Genomic DNA, 16,976 nt, shown 5'->3' with positions numbered 1-16,976 from the left:
TAGATATGAATCATAATTCATTTTGTAGAAAAAATAGTCATGCGTTTTCATTAAGAAAATTATAGTCATGTTTCATTTGGTCTTTGTTGAACAAATGGGCTAAGCATGTATATAAGCGGGATGATTATGTGTAAGTTATTCTTAGGATTTAGTTGGTTAATCGTTAATTACAAATTAGTAATTGGTTAGTCCATTAAATCCTATAAATAAAGATTAGTATGTACTCATTTTCATCTTTGATCAAAATGTTTTTGTATGAATCTTTTTCTCAATCAAAGCTTTATGGCTCTTTTGGTTCTAATTCTCCGAATTCTAAATTTCTCAACACTAACCAAAAAGACTAGACTACCAAAATGTAACAAACTAATTTTATATGACATTTGCTTTATAAATTCCTTTAAATGCTCACAGGCTTCTCAAAATGTCAAAAGTGTTTCCCTCAACTCCTAATTCTCATAATTTGTGTGGTATCCTCATAATTTGATTAGATATATTTAAATTTTAATCAACACTAAGTGTACTTGATATAATCCATTGCTAGTATTTATTTTAGTGATAATGTGTTGATTTTTGTTTTTTTTTTTTTCTCACAAAAGTAATAATGTGTTGATGAGTATTACTTTTTCCACCCTATGTCTTTCCTCGCGCACCCTATTTTTTTTTTCAATTTTACCCCTGGTCCGGATTTCGTATTCCGGAACGTATTGTTGGTATTCTTCAGATGTTTCCGGATTTTAAAATCTGAAATAGTATTTTAGCAGAACTTTTGCAATTTTAAGCTCTACAATTCGTAAAATAAAATGCGAATAAAATAAAAAACAGAAATAAAAAGATACAAACATAAAAACAACTCATTTTATTAATATATGAACAATACATTACAATAATTTTCAAGCTTTTTAAGCTTATTACATAAGATCCTAAATCTATTTCTAATCTCCTAAGAGCCTAATTCTAATCTCCTAAGAGCCTATCCTGTGATAGGACATAGCAGTAGCTTGGCTATTGGAGGAAAACCGGAGGAGGAGGGAAGAGGAGGGCGGGAAGAAGAAAAAAAATGCCCCTGAGGGAGGTGGGGGGCTCAGACTTACGCCCAGACAGGCGAAGCTAAAAACCACACTGACCCACATGACCCTCAGATGAACCGCCCTTCGTTGCAGCGTGGTTCCATCCTCATTGACCGTTCATACAAACCCTGAAAGTTTTCAACGAGGCCCTTATCTATGAAAGGCCAACGATGGAAAACCATTGTTGTAGAAGGAAGAAGAGGAGGAGAGGGATGGTGTGAGAAATGGTGGGGTTTGGAAGGGTATTTATAGGGAGGGGTGGGTGAAAATGGTTGGGAAGCCATAAATGCAGTCAAAAAACGTGGTAAAACACGTTTTTTTGACTTGACCACTGTCAAAAACGTGTGGGGCAGACCACCGGCCATGACACTGATGCGTTCCGGAATATACAATCCGGAATGCACCTTTGGTTTCTGGAATATACTTTCCGGATTAATGCGATAATGGTGAACGAGGGGAAAGTTGGCACTTCCTGTAGGGCTAGGGACATTCCGGAATGTAAAATCCGGAACGCTTCAGCATTGGATTCTTTTGAAAGAGAGCCATTAATTTGGGTTTGGACGGTTATAACCACTAACACGTTTTCATTGACTGTATTAATGACCTAGGGCTTGTTTAAGGCTATAAATAGGCTTCCATCTTCAACAAATACCTCCATTCTTCACTTCATCTCTTTTCTTCAATTTTCTTCAAACGTTTTTAGTTTTTTAGGGGTGTCGGTGGTGTCATGGTCATTGTTGACCATTCCTATGAACCCTGCAATAGCATTTCAGCTTGTGTGGGGTTCATATAACAGTCAACAGAGACCCTTGACATCAAAGAAAGACACAAAATTTTCATATCGTTTTTGTTCGGATTTAATTTTCCGGAAATCTCTTCACCTCTTTTCTTCAATTTTCTTCAAATGTTTTTAGTTTTTTAGGGGTGTTGGTGGTGTCATGGTCATTGTTGACCGTTCATATGAACCCTGCAATAGCATTTCAGCTTGTGTGGGGTTCATATAACGGTCAACAGAGACTCTTGACATCAAAGAAAGACACAAAAAAGCGCACATCTGGTCCGGATTTTATTTTCCGGAAGTAATTAACAATCTGGTTCGGAAAACAAAATCCAGACTAGGGGTATTTTTGGAATTTTTGCAGGGCGCGCGAGAAGGCAGTAGGGTGGGAAAAGTAAATCCCTGTGTTGATAGATAAATTTTAATTTCTTTTTATAGGTCATTTTTTTTAGGGATTTATAGGTCATTTCTTGGCAGCCCATAAATTTGTTTATTATGGGCTCGGCAACTTGTACTACGTTTGGACTTCTTAATAAAATAATATTGGGGCCCCAATAACATTACTTGGACAGTTGCCAATTATTGTAAGGGAATTTCTTTTCCCACCCTCCTATCTTCTCGCGCGTTCTTCATTTGCAATATTTTACACCCTTTTGAATTTTATAATTCAAAATGCATTTAACAAAATGTATATTTCTACATTTTGATCACCTCATCTCGCAAAGTATTCATTTTCTTCAACAAAATAAACTTTGGATTGTATAATTCGGAACGTGTTTCAAGCTATCATATTATATTATATAATGCGACAACAATCTTACCACCTTTCTTTTGTCAATAATTCATAAGGGCGTATGAGAAATGTGAACAGTGAAAAACAAATTTTCCTTTTGGGTAAAATCCACCTTTTTTTCTTTCTTTCTTTCTAATATACAATCCAGCAATTTTATCATTGCATCTAATCTAAAAAATTTATTACGTTATGAAAACCTGGTTTCACTAAGGAATTCATATGTGCAAAATTTGTGTTGTTGGGGACATGCTTAAGACTAATAGTAAATGTTAATTGCATAATTTTTTTATCTAAAGGAAAGATGACTATCTTATTTTGTCGAGAAATGACATTTGTACAATAATATTCAAATAACTTTTGGACAAATCTCTATCTTTTTCATACATGCATTGTCTTTTTTACGCTCTCTCCACTTTCTCTATCGATTATTTTTTACCAATAAAAATAAAGTAAAAGAAGTTTATTCTAAAAAATTTCACAAACTAAATATCATTATTCATTACTCTATTTTATCAAATAGAAAGGAGGGTGTCTTAACTCTTATATGACTTCATTGTTTACATTTCAAATTTTCACACTGAAGCAAATGTTAAAGTCTACGTGCGCATGCATATACTAACTATAGAAGTAGAGTCGGGCACATACAAAAATTTATTGATCAAAACTATTTCTTTATTTGTACAAAATAATCTTAAATGATATGTATTTTATATAATGTGGCTATAGCAATAATTATGTATTGACTATTATAGAGACTGTGGTATGATAAGTATAATTCGTTTTTTACCAACTCCAGTTAAAGTTTGAAACATATTAACTCCGACAAAAATCTTGCATGGAAGAATTTTTTGAAGTCTTTGATTTAGCTTTTGGGTATTGGGCACCGTCACATATGACTGAAATGACAGTTGGAGAATATAGACCGGAATATTGGGGATGAGCGCTGATACACATACCACCATAGGTGGCATACCACTCCTACACCCACATAAAAAAATGACATGTGGTATAGTGGGCCCCACACTCCACTAATTGTCCCTCTCTTCTCTTTTCCTTCATCCCTCTTTTCTCTTTTCCTTTTCCATCGATCTCTCTCACTTCTCCCTGTCTCACCACCACACTTCTCTTAACCACCACCACTCCCTCTTTCTTTCTCGTCTGCCACCACCATAACGGCCACCATCACCGAATCCTCTCCTGCAGGACTCTCTCCTGTTCCATTCTGTGTTCATCCTGATCTTTCTCTCAGATCTAATGTATTGTACTACCGCGTTAACCTCCGCTCCCAATCGAAGATGTTTACAAAACTTCCTAATTTTCTCTTTTTCTTTCATCGATTCATCCATCGATCGCTAACCCTAATTCGTTTGCAGAATTTTCATCATCATGGCTAAGAGTTCCTTCAAATTGGAACACCCTCTTGGTTCGTTCTTTTCACCATTTTTCTCTCCTTTTTTCTTTGTTGCCAATTTTTGTTTTTTTAGGTTATATTGGATGATACAATTTATCGATTTTATGTTTTTGTTATTTGGATTTGAAATTCATGTGATCGGAGAAATATTAGACATTTTATTTTGTTAATTTTTTGATTTGTAATTTGAAAAATTGGGTCTTTTCCATTATGATCGTTATGTGAATTTTGTTCATTAAAGTTGAAAATTTGGGTAAAAAAACATTTGTTATTAATCTGATTTTTGTCTGTCCAAGAGAAAAACAGCAGAAGAAGAATGAGTAATCGGTTATTTTGGTTTGTAAATGTGTGACGCCCCGTCGTCATAGTCCTTGATTGTATATATATTACAAATACATCTCGAAGCGTCTCTTTTGTTAAATTGTTGGTAATTTTATGGACCAAATTGACTAACAAAAGACACATTCGACGCCTAAACTAAATAACGAAAAGAACGGTAAATCAGAGAATAAAAAACACATTTAGCTATGTTTTTGTAATTTTGATACAGACATTGTAACAGTGCCTCGCACATTGGGGGATGATTGTTTACTTGCAAAAGAAGACGAAGTTTTGCAAAATTAGGTGCAAATTGTTGTGCTGATTTTTTTTGTCTCTATTTAGTTTAGTTGTAAGCAATGAATTAAGGTATATTGCTTGAATGAATAGATACTATTTTGTATTGCTTTTTCAGTTCTGCTAGTTTGGTTTATCTGATTTGATTCTTGTCAATGAGAGTTTGTTGTTGATGTCTGAATTATAGCATCTCTTCTTCTTTCAGCAGAACAAAGAGGAAAATCAAAGCAAAACCAAAAAAAGTATTTGTCTCCTTTATTTTCTTGTTTATCGATTTTTTTTCTCGTAGAATCTTGTTTATCGATTTTCTTTCAATAATTTATATATTTTTAAATTTTTAGATAATTGGAAATTTAGGTATTTCGACACTCAAAATGAGGTTAAGAAGGCGTGTCCAGTTTGTCGAGGAACTTGTTCATGTAAAGATTGCCGAGCATGTCAGTGTAAAGACTGTGAAAGTAAGGTTTGATATCAAAGATCGAAACTCTTATGTTAGGATAGTTTTTTTTTCTTTAGCGGCACTTATTGACACTTCAATTTTATCTTGTTTTGTAACAGGATTGTTTGGCTGGTACAAGCAGAGTTGATAGGATATTGCATTTTCATTATTTGGTCTGTATGCTCCTTCTGGTAATAAAACAAATAAGCGAAGACCAGCATGCAGAGCTAGAAACAGAAGCGAAAAATAAAGGTAGTAATTATCGTTCTTCTGATTTGACAGTTTCTGAGTAAATTTTGTTTATTAGATACAAATATCTTATATGATTTTATGTTTGACAGGGGAAAGTATTTGTGATATTCTCATCAAGCAAATCGAATTTGACTGCAATGAGAAAATTGACTGGTAATCTTTTTTCTGCTACTGTTATGAATTTTGATTTTTTTTCTTGTGCTCCTTGCTAACATAATAAGTATTTATGCAACACTTGTATCAGCAACTACTGCAGAACACCTATTCTGAATCTTCACATAAGCTGCCTTAACTGTTCCTACAGTCTATGCTTAAGATGTTGTCAGACATTAAGTCAAGGAAGCCCCTTTGAGCATATAAATGCTTAAGATATCACTTATACTCACTTATAATTGATAATATCTCTTGTGCTGAAATTTTAAAAGAGCAACATGAAGTAGATAATATAGTCACAAGGAAGGGGGGGTTTGAATTGTGACCTTTTAAAATTTAACCTGTCACTTAAAATTTTATTCTCAAGTTGAAAACTTGGAATGGTTAAGTTAACTGACAGACTTCAGAACGTTCTGAAGTGTTAGTCTGAAAAACAGTTTCAATAGTTAAGTTAATTAAACGTGTTTGTGTGTGTGTTGTGTTTACTGAAATTTAAGAGTAAAGAGAAGAGAAGGAGGACACACAGAAATTTATAGTAGTTCACCCAATGTGGGCTAGTCTACTCCTCACAGTTTTGTGAGATTTTCCACTAAGATGCTTGAGATAACTTCTCAAATCCTGCACCGTACAACTCTGTTCACCTGAACAATTACACAACCTGTATTCTCTAAGCCTCAGCAGGCTTACACCTTTCTTGCTAAGTTACCTACTTAGACTTTACACCTTTCTGCTCAACTTAACACTTTAGTACCCCTAAAGCTAGATGAGACTTTTGTTTACAATTTGTATGGAGTTTGTATGGAGTTTGAATGATACAGATCAGACAAAAAAGAAATGGAGGAAGAGATTTATCTTTAAAAAGATAAGAGAGATATTGATGTACACTTTGAAGACTTCTTGGAATCTTTGTGATGATCAATGTTTTTGCTAAAGCTTCAAACACTCTTATGTTGTTTTCTTGTATGCTTTGCAAAGGTGTGTGTTATGCTGAGGCCTTGATCTCTTTTTATAGAGTTTCTTGAACCTTTGTAGCCGTTGGAGAGTGTCCACTGGTCTTGTGCCACGTGTCATGGGACCCACCAACTTACACTTGAATTCTGGGCAAAACTAATATACTTCAGAATGTTGTTGTGTTCTTGAGAATACTTCAGAATGTTGTTGTGTTCTTGAGAATTTTCCAGAATATTGTTGTGTTCTTGATGATCTTCATCTGGGTTCATATGAATTGACGGTTAGATGTGCATCTGGGCTTTTTGCAGATGAATGTCACATGAATTTCTGGGTTGTACTTGAAGATTTGCTTTGTACGACTTCAGAATGTTCCTTGGTCAGATTTTCTTTGCAATCTGCCTTGGAACAAGTGCAGGATCTCATAAAGTGGAGCTGTCACTTTCATTCCATGCTTTAGGGGATTTGGTTTGCTTTGTACAGTACCAACTCCCTTATGTGTCGAAATCTTGTTGAAAAAGATTTGATCTTGCTTTTGTCTTTGCCTTTTTCTTTCCAACAACTATACTGTTCATGTCAGAAAAAGCATGGAGCAGGATCGAACTTTCTGAACTCAGGGGACTTCAGAATGTTCCTTTTTGTTTCACTTAGGATGATTTGTAAGACTTTCATTTGATGTAATCAAATCCTAATAGTGAAACCTTTATGAAGTGCAGCTTAGAAAACATCTAGCTAGGATGATATTCTTGATGGAATATTCCTGATGTTTTGTACTTCAAATGTTCATAGTCTTGAATGAACATTGAAGATGCCCTTTTTGACTTTAATCAATTAACTGCCTTTATTCCTTGATTGATATTAGTCATTGTACTTTACTGGGCTTTTATTTAAGTCACGTAGACCTTGCATGTTCTTCATTTTGTTCATGAATATCTGGGCTTGGTTCTTGATGTTCATTATGAACAACCTTCTGAACTCTGTCCAACCTTCTGAACTCATTTTAACTTTCTGAACTCTGACTGAGTTCTTAAGTCTTTATGTCCTTTGATTCTTTGTTTCTTGGTATGAATTGAAACTTGTTCCTGTCTTAATTAACCACTCAAGAGCACAAGTTAAATACCAACAAATTAATCAAAGTCCATTAATTCCTTAATCATCAAGGTTTGTTATCTTTAAAATTATTTAGGGATTTTGCCTCAACACAACACTCTCATGGTTTGCCTTGTATGTGGTTATCAAAAGTATTCTCTACGTGAACAATTTTAGTCATAATAAATTTGTAATGCTTGTTTGTTTATTGTTGTTAGTTACTTAGATATGCATGACATGACAATAGTTGTCTTTTTCTTGTAGTAGTTGTAGTAGAAAACAAGATTATTAATTGCTGGAGTGCTTGAAAGTGCATGAGAATAGAAGACAATTGTTTTCGGCGAATGCTTCTAAGGATTCTGCAAATCCTTTCATATGTCAACGTCCGTTAGCTACAAAGACAGCTGCTAGTACTTCTAGTGCCCCTGCACCTCCATGGGCTAGTGGGTAAGTTATGTTCTTTTTCATCTGTTGATTGTTTCATCTGTTGATTGTATTGTTAGAGGCTTTAGTTAAGCATATAGGATAACTTGAATCAATTTAATTTATTGTGTCATGCTTGATTAAATTATCAAGGGCATAGCTTTTGTTCCAAGAAACAAGAGATTGTTTATCAAATAGAATCTCACATACCTTTTGTCTATTTGTTCTCTTTTGGTTGTGTTTGCAGTATGACTCAATTTTCAGGAATATTGTCACAGCTAACCATTGTACTGGTGTTAATTTTATACTACGAATTTTGTTTTTGTTTGAAGTTATAAGGTTTTAAATAAAGAGGGAAGAGAAGAGATACAATTAAGATTTTGATTATTATTGTGGTTTGTATGATTAAGATTCTGTGAAAGATAGTTTAACATATAAGATAAAAAAACTAATCCTATGAGATAATCTAACATACTCTAAAGATAATATCAAGATGTTAAAGACGTTTTCAATTTTCATATATTCTAATAGTTTTTATCCCTTTGTTGCGTTAATATTATGAGATTGCCTTTCACAAGTATAAGTTCACAGCCTTTAATGAGTTAATTAATTTACTTAATTTAACTTATGGAACTCAATTGCTTGCATAGTTACAAGTAAATCTATCAAACAGTCTGGCTAGTTCAGACATTGTTTTGTTGGCCTATCTTGGCCTGGCCCAACAAAACTGTTCCATTGACAAAACTTCACCAGGCATGGAGAAATTGGTTGTTTAAATAGACTTGCTCAAAATACATGTAAAAAGGAGGCTGGTTCATTTTATCCATTTTTCTTAGTTATACTGGCATTTTAATTTGTTTCTGGCTGGGTTGAATTATATCTTCAACTGTAATTATATATATTTATTTTGTTTTTTCCACGGCCTTCCACATTCCACATGAAGCAGGTGGATGGAGAGAGTCAACCGTTGTTGCAGCAGCAGCAGGTAGTTCCATTGCAGGACAGTTACATGCAAAGCAAAGCTGAAGCTCTTCAAAATGTTGAGTCCACTATTCATGAGCTCAGCAACATCTTTAATCAACTAGCAACACTTGTCTCCCATCAAGGGGAGGTTGCCATAAGGTTTTCTATTTGTCCCACTTGGAGGTGAAAAAGAAGTCTTAGCTCATAAGTAAGTTTGAGTCTATTCTCTGATGAAGATCTACAATATTGTCGTAGCTTGGGAATTCTACAATATAATACCAAGCAAAGGTTCGGGTATCCACATGATGAAGATCATCAAATGGATCAGATGATGAAGATCACCAAGCATCAACCGTGTTCACTCGAATAAAAGACAAGTCAAGAAATCGTGTCAAGAGCGGGGTTCTTGGAACACCGTGGGTGAAGAGTGATACGAGGAAGAATAAAAATAGTGTAGTGGCGTAATCAAAATTTAATGTAAATTTTTTTTTATGCTCTTTTAAGCTTGTAATGTACTATTCCTTCTTTTACTAACTTTCTTGAACAATACTATAGTATGGTACTCACTAAGCTTGTAATGTACTATTCCTTCTAATCGCATTATGTATGGTTTTATGGTTCTTAAGATAGATATTGACAGAGTATGAATATGAATATGTTTTGTGTGACCACATTTTTACAAATACGTGACCACTATTTTTTTCATAAATTAGAACTTGTCCGTCTTTAGGCGTGATAAACTTGCCGATTGTAAAACATGTTATTTATGGTTGGAAATGCTTTTAGTGCAGTGATCAAATGAGATCATGCGTTCGATTTGCCTAAAACGATATTATTTACACCTAGGAAAGAAAAACTAGTCAAATATATGGTCTGTATGACCACATTTTTACATATGCGTGACCACTATTTTTTCATAAATTAGAATTTGTCCGTCCTTAGGCGTCATAAACTTGCCGATTGTAAAACAAGTTATTTATGGTTGGAAATACTTTTAGTGCAGTGATCAAATGAGATCATGCGTTCGATTCGCCTAAAACGAAATTATTTACATCTGGGAAATATAAACTAGCCAAATATATGGTCTATATGACCACATTTTTACAAATACGTGACCACTATTTTTTCATAAATTGGAACTTGTCCGTCTTTAGGCGTGATAAACTCGCCGATTGTAAAATAAGTTATTTATTGTTGGAATTACTTTTAGTGCAGTGATCAAATTAGATTGTGTGTTTGATTCGCATAAAACAAGATTATTTATACCTGGTAAATATAAACTAGCCAAATATATGGTATGTGTGACCACATTTTTTAATATGCGTGACCACTATTTTTTCATAAATTAGAACTTGTCCGTCTTTAGGTGTGATAAACTCGCCGATTGTAAAATAAGTTATTTATTGTTGGAATTGCTTTTAGTGTAGTGATCAAATTAGATTATGTGTTTGATTTGCATAAAACAAGATTATTCATACATGGGAAATATAAACCAGCCAAATATATGTTTTGTGTAACCACATATTTTAAGGTGCGTGACCACTATTTTTTCAGAAATTAGAACTTGTCCGTCTTTAGGCGTGATAAACTTGCAGATTGTAAAAGAAGTTATTTATCGTTTGAAAGACTTTTAATGTAGTGGTCAAATGTAAGGATTTTTCAAAAATTTGATAGAGTTGGAAAACTAACCAAATTTTAAATCTGTTTAACCACTTTTTATCAAAGGAGTAACTGCAATTTTTGAGTGTCAAAATTATCATTGATTGTAACAGATGGATATCATTTCACCTCTCAGTCATGCTCATCAATAGAGATTCACTAATGTGCCCGAATGTACTCCTTCCACAAAAATCACGTGGAGAAATAGACAAGAAGTAAAAATGGGAATGTAAATAAATAGTGGTGACAGATTTGATAAAACATGGTTATATCAAACTCAATTTTGGTTAGTTTTCACAAAAACCTGTCAAATATGGAAAATAGTTCACCTCTTCCCATTTTAACTTGGTAATTTTAGTTGTTACAATGTGAACATCTATCCAGCATTCATCATATTCACCCTATGCCAAAATAAAATTATCAACAAAATATAAACATTGTTGTTGCTTCACGCCTATTACAACAATTGATTTACACCTAGTACTTCAAATAAATCCAAGAATTGATGCTATTACATATTTTCTACTGTGTTATGCCACGGCTAACTCCGACACATTTTCTAGAACTCCTTTGCCACCAAAAAAACCACGAGCAAGAGGACTATACCAAACTCTCTGTCATCAAAAGCTTTAAATTAGTGAAGCCACATTCAACACAAACTCGCAAGTAATGAAGAGAAAATGGTAATAATAACCAAAGACTATCTTCATTGACTAATAAATTGAAAGGTAAAAATAGATAGTTTGTCATAGCAAAGTTCAGAGAAAAAACATGGCTATAAAATCATTCATTAATGCAAATTTAATCACAAATTCTAAACATTGAAATTGAATATTAATATACCTTCAATTCAAAAACAAAAGCCACCATCATGATCAACAACAACAGCTACGAATGAATATTACAAGTATCCTGGCACAAGTCGTCACAATGTACAATACGTCTGCACAAATAGAGCAACACAACGAACATTCACACACCAAAGCAGGAACAACCGATGCCAAAACATAACCTCACAAACAATGCTAGGACTACAACCAAATAAATCATCAAAAGATCTATAACTCAAAGAAAAAAAACTGTTATCACAAAAAAAAAAAAGTAGACACCTTAAAACACAGACTCCGCCCAAACTAAAAACAAGCAAAACATAAGATTACCAAGCTGACAAGTTGCAACAGAATAATTATCATCAAAGCCTTGAAACATTCCCATCCATAAGTAATTTACCTCACACTACAACACAAACACCCCTCGTCGTTGCTTCACTAGGAAAGTACACATGTTTCAGACCCACTGTTGTCATATTACTAGTTGTTGGTTCTCTTCAACCTCGTCGAGCATGCTTCACTAAGAATACATGAATAAACTTACACATGTTAAACCCTAACAAATATCACACATGTCAACCCCACATTCTGTCGGTGATGACAATAACCTCTAAGATATAACCAAACATATTAACATAGTGCTTTAATGTGTCTCTACTAGTTTCCCAAGCCAATCCTCCGACAAAAGTCTTAGTATAAGTTGTGTCACCAACATGTTTGGGAACAATGTTTAGACAAATCATCATATTCCTTTTCATTTTGTTAGAATTATTTGTCCATATTTTACCAAACTATAAAAAGTTCCAAATATATCATAAACAAAACCACAAAAAAATTCAATCATAAAAGTAGTAAATTAAATTAACAGATAAAATTGTTCAAAAGCAAGATTAAAACCAACATTATTTCCAACAATTCCAGCATGTTTCTTACTTTCATGATACTAACCTTAGAATAAATCAACATTATTTGATGACAAACACAAACCCATTAATTTGATGAAAAACTAGAACACCTTAAATCAACATTATTTTTCAACAATTTCCTCAAATTCAACATGAACAAAGTTATTTTAAACAAAAATACGAACACCCAATCAAGAAAAGATGCATAATTGGAAGGAGAAAGAAAAATTGAAAAGCACATGAACAAAAGATGCAAAAGGGAGGAGAAAGACTGAACCTGAGTTAGTTTTTCCTACGTTCTAGAGAAAGAGAGAGGAGGACCAACGGCCGGCCATCAAAGAGAGGGGTGGGGCGAAGGGCAAGGATGCGGCGGCGGCCAGTGGTGGTGGTAGGTGAGTGAGAGGGAGAAGAAAGGGAGATCTAAGAGAAAGAAGAGGGTGAGAAAGAGAAAGTTGTGTGAAATTTCAAAAATGCCCATGCCACATAAGGGGTGTATGGAAGAGTGGTATGGAGAAGGGTGTTCACCAATCTTTTTCCTATTGGGGATAGCTCCACCACTTTGGTAGCCATAAGAAAAGTTTTGTTCCATAAAAAGCAAAAAAGGTTCTACCAAAATTCAAAACAAAAACAAAGAAAAAGGCAAAAAAGAATCAAAGATTGACAAAAGTCAAAACAGTACTTGTACCTGTTTCTTGGAAATTAATTCTTATCCATATTTAGAGGATTGATATTGATATAAATTGAGCGAACCAATTAATACTACTATTATATTATTTATTTTTTTGTAAATGAACCACTATATATATATATATATATATATATATATATATATATATATATATATATATATATATATATATGGAAGTGGAAAAGAAACACATCACCAATGGTCTAGTACCCCAGAAATTTCCTTTTTCATCGTGCATTTGGAAGAAAAAAACAGTAATGACGTTGAAATATATACTCCATAGTTTTGACCATACCTCCCATTCAAATTGAAAACATCAAATAAATAAAGCTCAAGTTAAGATCAGAAAAGAAGACCAAAATGAATTTCGCAACTAGACAAGAAAAATCCATAATAAACCTATTTCTCGTGTGAATTGTGTTAGTTCGTGTTGGATAAGATTGTACTTTGTAGTGCATTGATGGGATCGATCGTTCAAGGACAGAATCTATTGTTGTAAGAAACTTGGAAACCAAGTTCAACGAAAACTGCATGCGCATGAGAATTTTTTTATGAAATTAATCGATAATATACATATCAACCAAAAAAAAAATCAATAATGTAGACTCTCAATTCTCCCTAAAAAAAGCTAAGATCGTCTCCATTTAGGGTCTATTTGGTAAGACAAAAAACAAAAAAAAACTTATATGGAATAGCGAATAGCTTATAAGCTCGTTTGACCAAAAAAGCTTTGTTTGGTAATGTTTTTTCACCACGAGCTTATAACTTATTTCACGAGCTTATAAACTATTTTTCAGACGCTATTCCAAGTAGCGTTTGAGCTTATAACTTATAACTTATCATTTTTTCTTCCAATACTACCCTTATTACTTTATCTAAAATCCAGTTTTACCCTTTATGAGTATAATTTTTTTTTTTTGTGGTTTTTATGAGTATAATTTAAAACAAAGCAATTTAATATTACGTTTACATTTTTTTTGTACGTTCTATGTTTATATTTTTTAAAGTTACCTTTTTTGGAAAAAAAAACATACATATACTTTTTTTTTTTTTTTTTACGTTCTATGTTTCTACGTTTACATTTAAATGTCAAGTTTAAAATAATAATTCATTCTTTTCAAGAGTTTAAAATAATAATTTTTGTCAAGTTTATATTTTTCTCACGTTCCCTTATAACTTATATTCTTTTGACCTTTAAAAACGAAAAAAAAATCTTTTTTTTTTACCTTTCAAAAAGAAAAAAACTTATATTTTTTAGACGTTAAATTGGATTTAATTTTTTGACATTTTCTTAATAAAGTATAAAAACTTAAAAATAAATATTCAATGGAAAAATTTAGTTAATAATAATAAATAGAATATATATATATATATATACACACACACACACACATACATACATACATATATTAAATTATATATTAAATTATATTAAAATACATATATTAAATTATATATTTAAATTACTAATTCTAAGTATCTTAAATATTTTATTCATCTAAAAAAAGCTTCTTAAATATTTTGTCAAAAAAAGCATTTTGAATATTAATTGATATTGATTTTATTGTGAATTAGAATGTCCTTTTATGTCATTGTATATTTATCACCTAGTTGAACCACTAATTTTACCAAACACTTCAATTAACTTATCACTATCAGTCATCACTCATTAGCTATAAGTTATCCGCTAATTTTACCAAACAGAGCCTTAAAAAAAGTTTCCATTTGAACACTTTTTTCATTTTTTATTATTCTCAAAGTAGAAGATTATTCTTTTTCTACAGGATCTCCATGAATCAATATTATTACATTCCAATTCCTTCCAAATACCTACTAAATAAAATCCCCAATTGGATCTAAAATTGACAGTGTTAGTGTGAGCTTATCCATGCGGTTATTATGAACCCTTTATAATAGGAATCCTTTTTGTGAAAGATCCCGGATTTCATGCTTTGGTGCACAAAGTTTTAAAAAAATAATTAATGATTGTGGGACCTACTTATTGGTAAGACCTACAACCTATTTTTTGTGTGCACAATGTCATCCTCCATTGATGGTCGGATTTAGGCAAGCGTATCAAATCGTTTACAGGTAATAAAATGTAAGTAGAGTATCATATTCATAGGTATTGTAGTTCCAATTAGGCAATTCACAGTACTTATTTGGAAGCAATTAAAATAAAAGATAAAGAGTTAAGGTGTTTTTCAATTTGATATGTTTAATTACAACAGAGTAAGGTTTATCTGTTTTGATTGCATATTGCTAGCGACGGTTAAGATTCTTCGAATCTCAAATTTAACAATCCAGTCTTATTTAGCTTATAGCGTTTTCTATCTATGTGATGAGTCCATGGGGTTTTACTACCTACCAGTTGTCATGTTGCACCTGCTGATCATACGAGTAAGTACATGTGGGGTCTTACTTTTTTAGAGGTATAGGTTCATTGCCCTCCTTCTGTCAGTTGCAACCATTACACCAGAGTTTCTTCGAGTTTTAGTGTTTATGGTTGTCAGTCTTGCAGGGAGATACACTTAAACATTAAGATTATACCATGCATATTTTTTTGAGGTCGAGAATAGTCTGATCCTTCAAAGCCACCATACTAGTCAATTTAAAACCTATCTTTCAGCCCCTGAATTATAACTTGTGAGGCTCTAAAGAGGTTTTCTAATTTAATAGAAAAGTGAGGAAATGAATCTACTAGAGGTTCCTAGAACCGTTTCTTGTGGACAAAGTCTCGCTCATCATCACACAAGGGGTAGGATGGGGTTTAAGACCCTCCTTAAGCTTAAACCTAACAATATTACGAAGCTATCAATAACAATGTTCATTTATAGGATCAAGAATTATGCTCTTCTTCCAACAAGTTTTGCTCCCACCCAACCAAACTGACCAAAATACTCTTGTGTTAGTTAACTAACACATGTGTAAAATTATACGTTAGTTAACTCACGTAACGTGACTTAACTTACGTTGTTTGAGTTAACTCAATATAGAGCGTATTACCTCTAGGATAAAGCCCATCCACATCCACTCCAGCATATCCAATAATTTTAACTTCCTTTGTATTATATAGTTTGTATGAGAACCTCATATCATCAACAACTGTAATATGTCAAGAACAAAACAATAAAAAAAAATTATTTGGATGTTTCATTTTAATTACATTCTTTCACACACAAAGGTAATAATAAATTTTGCACATATGCGCGGATTAAATTAACTTTAGTTTGAAGACGATTATTTAATAATCTCTAAACAACCAACCAAACCAAGTTGAGACCTAAATAAAATTTGGCAATTTTTTATAGGAATTAGAAGAGAGAGAAAAAATCTGTAATTTTATAGGATTAAAAATACATTTAACCTTAAAAAATATATATTAGTTAATAAGAAAATAAATAAAAAAAGTTTTTTCTACGAAAAAAATATATCCTCTATCTACATCAAATAATATTCCTAACATGGAACACGACAAGGTAATTAATGTGATAATCACAAGCCAATGGGTGTGGGTACCTCAAAATCGCATCGTATAATAGACAATTCTGTAATTGATCAATCATTTAGCTGAGAAAACACTAGGCATGAATCATTCTGGAGAAGACCATGGGACCCAAAAATTAGAATACTAAAATTCATGTATGGTTAATAGGTGAAAGAGCATTATTATGAGAAGCAAAAAGGCCACGTTCATTTGACCCTTCATGTCGCAATCAACAAAGGAGGTCTCTACTTGTAGATTGCCTAGCTTCTATACCATTTGAGGAACAAAGAAACTCTCTCTCCCGTCACCTACAATCTTATTATTCAAAAATTTGAGCAGGTGTTATGTGTTCCCTAACATGTTCTACATCATGTGAAACCCACATGTTACCCATACCATGTTATCAATAATCCTGCCCCAATTATATCTCAATTAAGGAGTAAATTGGCATTATCAATATTGATTGAGATAGCATA

At 32.8% G+C, this 16,976-nt stretch overlaps 2 long non-coding RNA genes across 3 annotated transcripts; one reads left to right on the top strand and one right to left on the bottom strand.

Annotated features, from left to right (window-relative positions):
* The first annotated feature begins 3,601 nt into the window (after window positions 1-3,601).
* Window positions 3,602-5,148, top strand: LOC146901213 (uncharacterized). 2 transcript variants are annotated; one of them, XR_015022416.1, is made up of 3 exons: window positions 3,602-4,061; window positions 4,870-4,906; window positions 5,022-5,148. It is a non-coding gene; the product is annotated as an uncharacterized LOC146901213 (long non-coding RNA). The 2 variants fall into 2 exon arrangements; XR_015022417.1 differs by having other exon boundaries at window positions 5,006-5,148.
* Window positions 5,149-10,983: 5,835 nt separating this feature from the next.
* On the bottom strand, window positions 10,984-12,860 carry LOC146901212 (uncharacterized). Its single transcript, XR_015022257.1, has 3 exons — window positions 12,603-12,860; window positions 11,434-11,533; window positions 10,984-11,204 (listed from the first exon to the last, which is right to left on the bottom strand). It is a non-coding gene; the product is annotated as an uncharacterized LOC146901212 (long non-coding RNA).
* Window positions 12,861-16,976: the final 4,116 nt, after the last annotated feature.

This window comes from Medicago sativa, chromosome 8 (assembly GCF_051527215.1).
Source record: "Medicago sativa cultivar Bolivia chromosome 8, Bolivia_mono, whole genome shotgun sequence".
NCBI lineage: Eukaryota > Viridiplantae > Streptophyta > Magnoliopsida > Fabales > Fabaceae > Medicago > Medicago sativa.
This window is presented reverse-complemented; position numbering and strand designations above follow the sequence as displayed.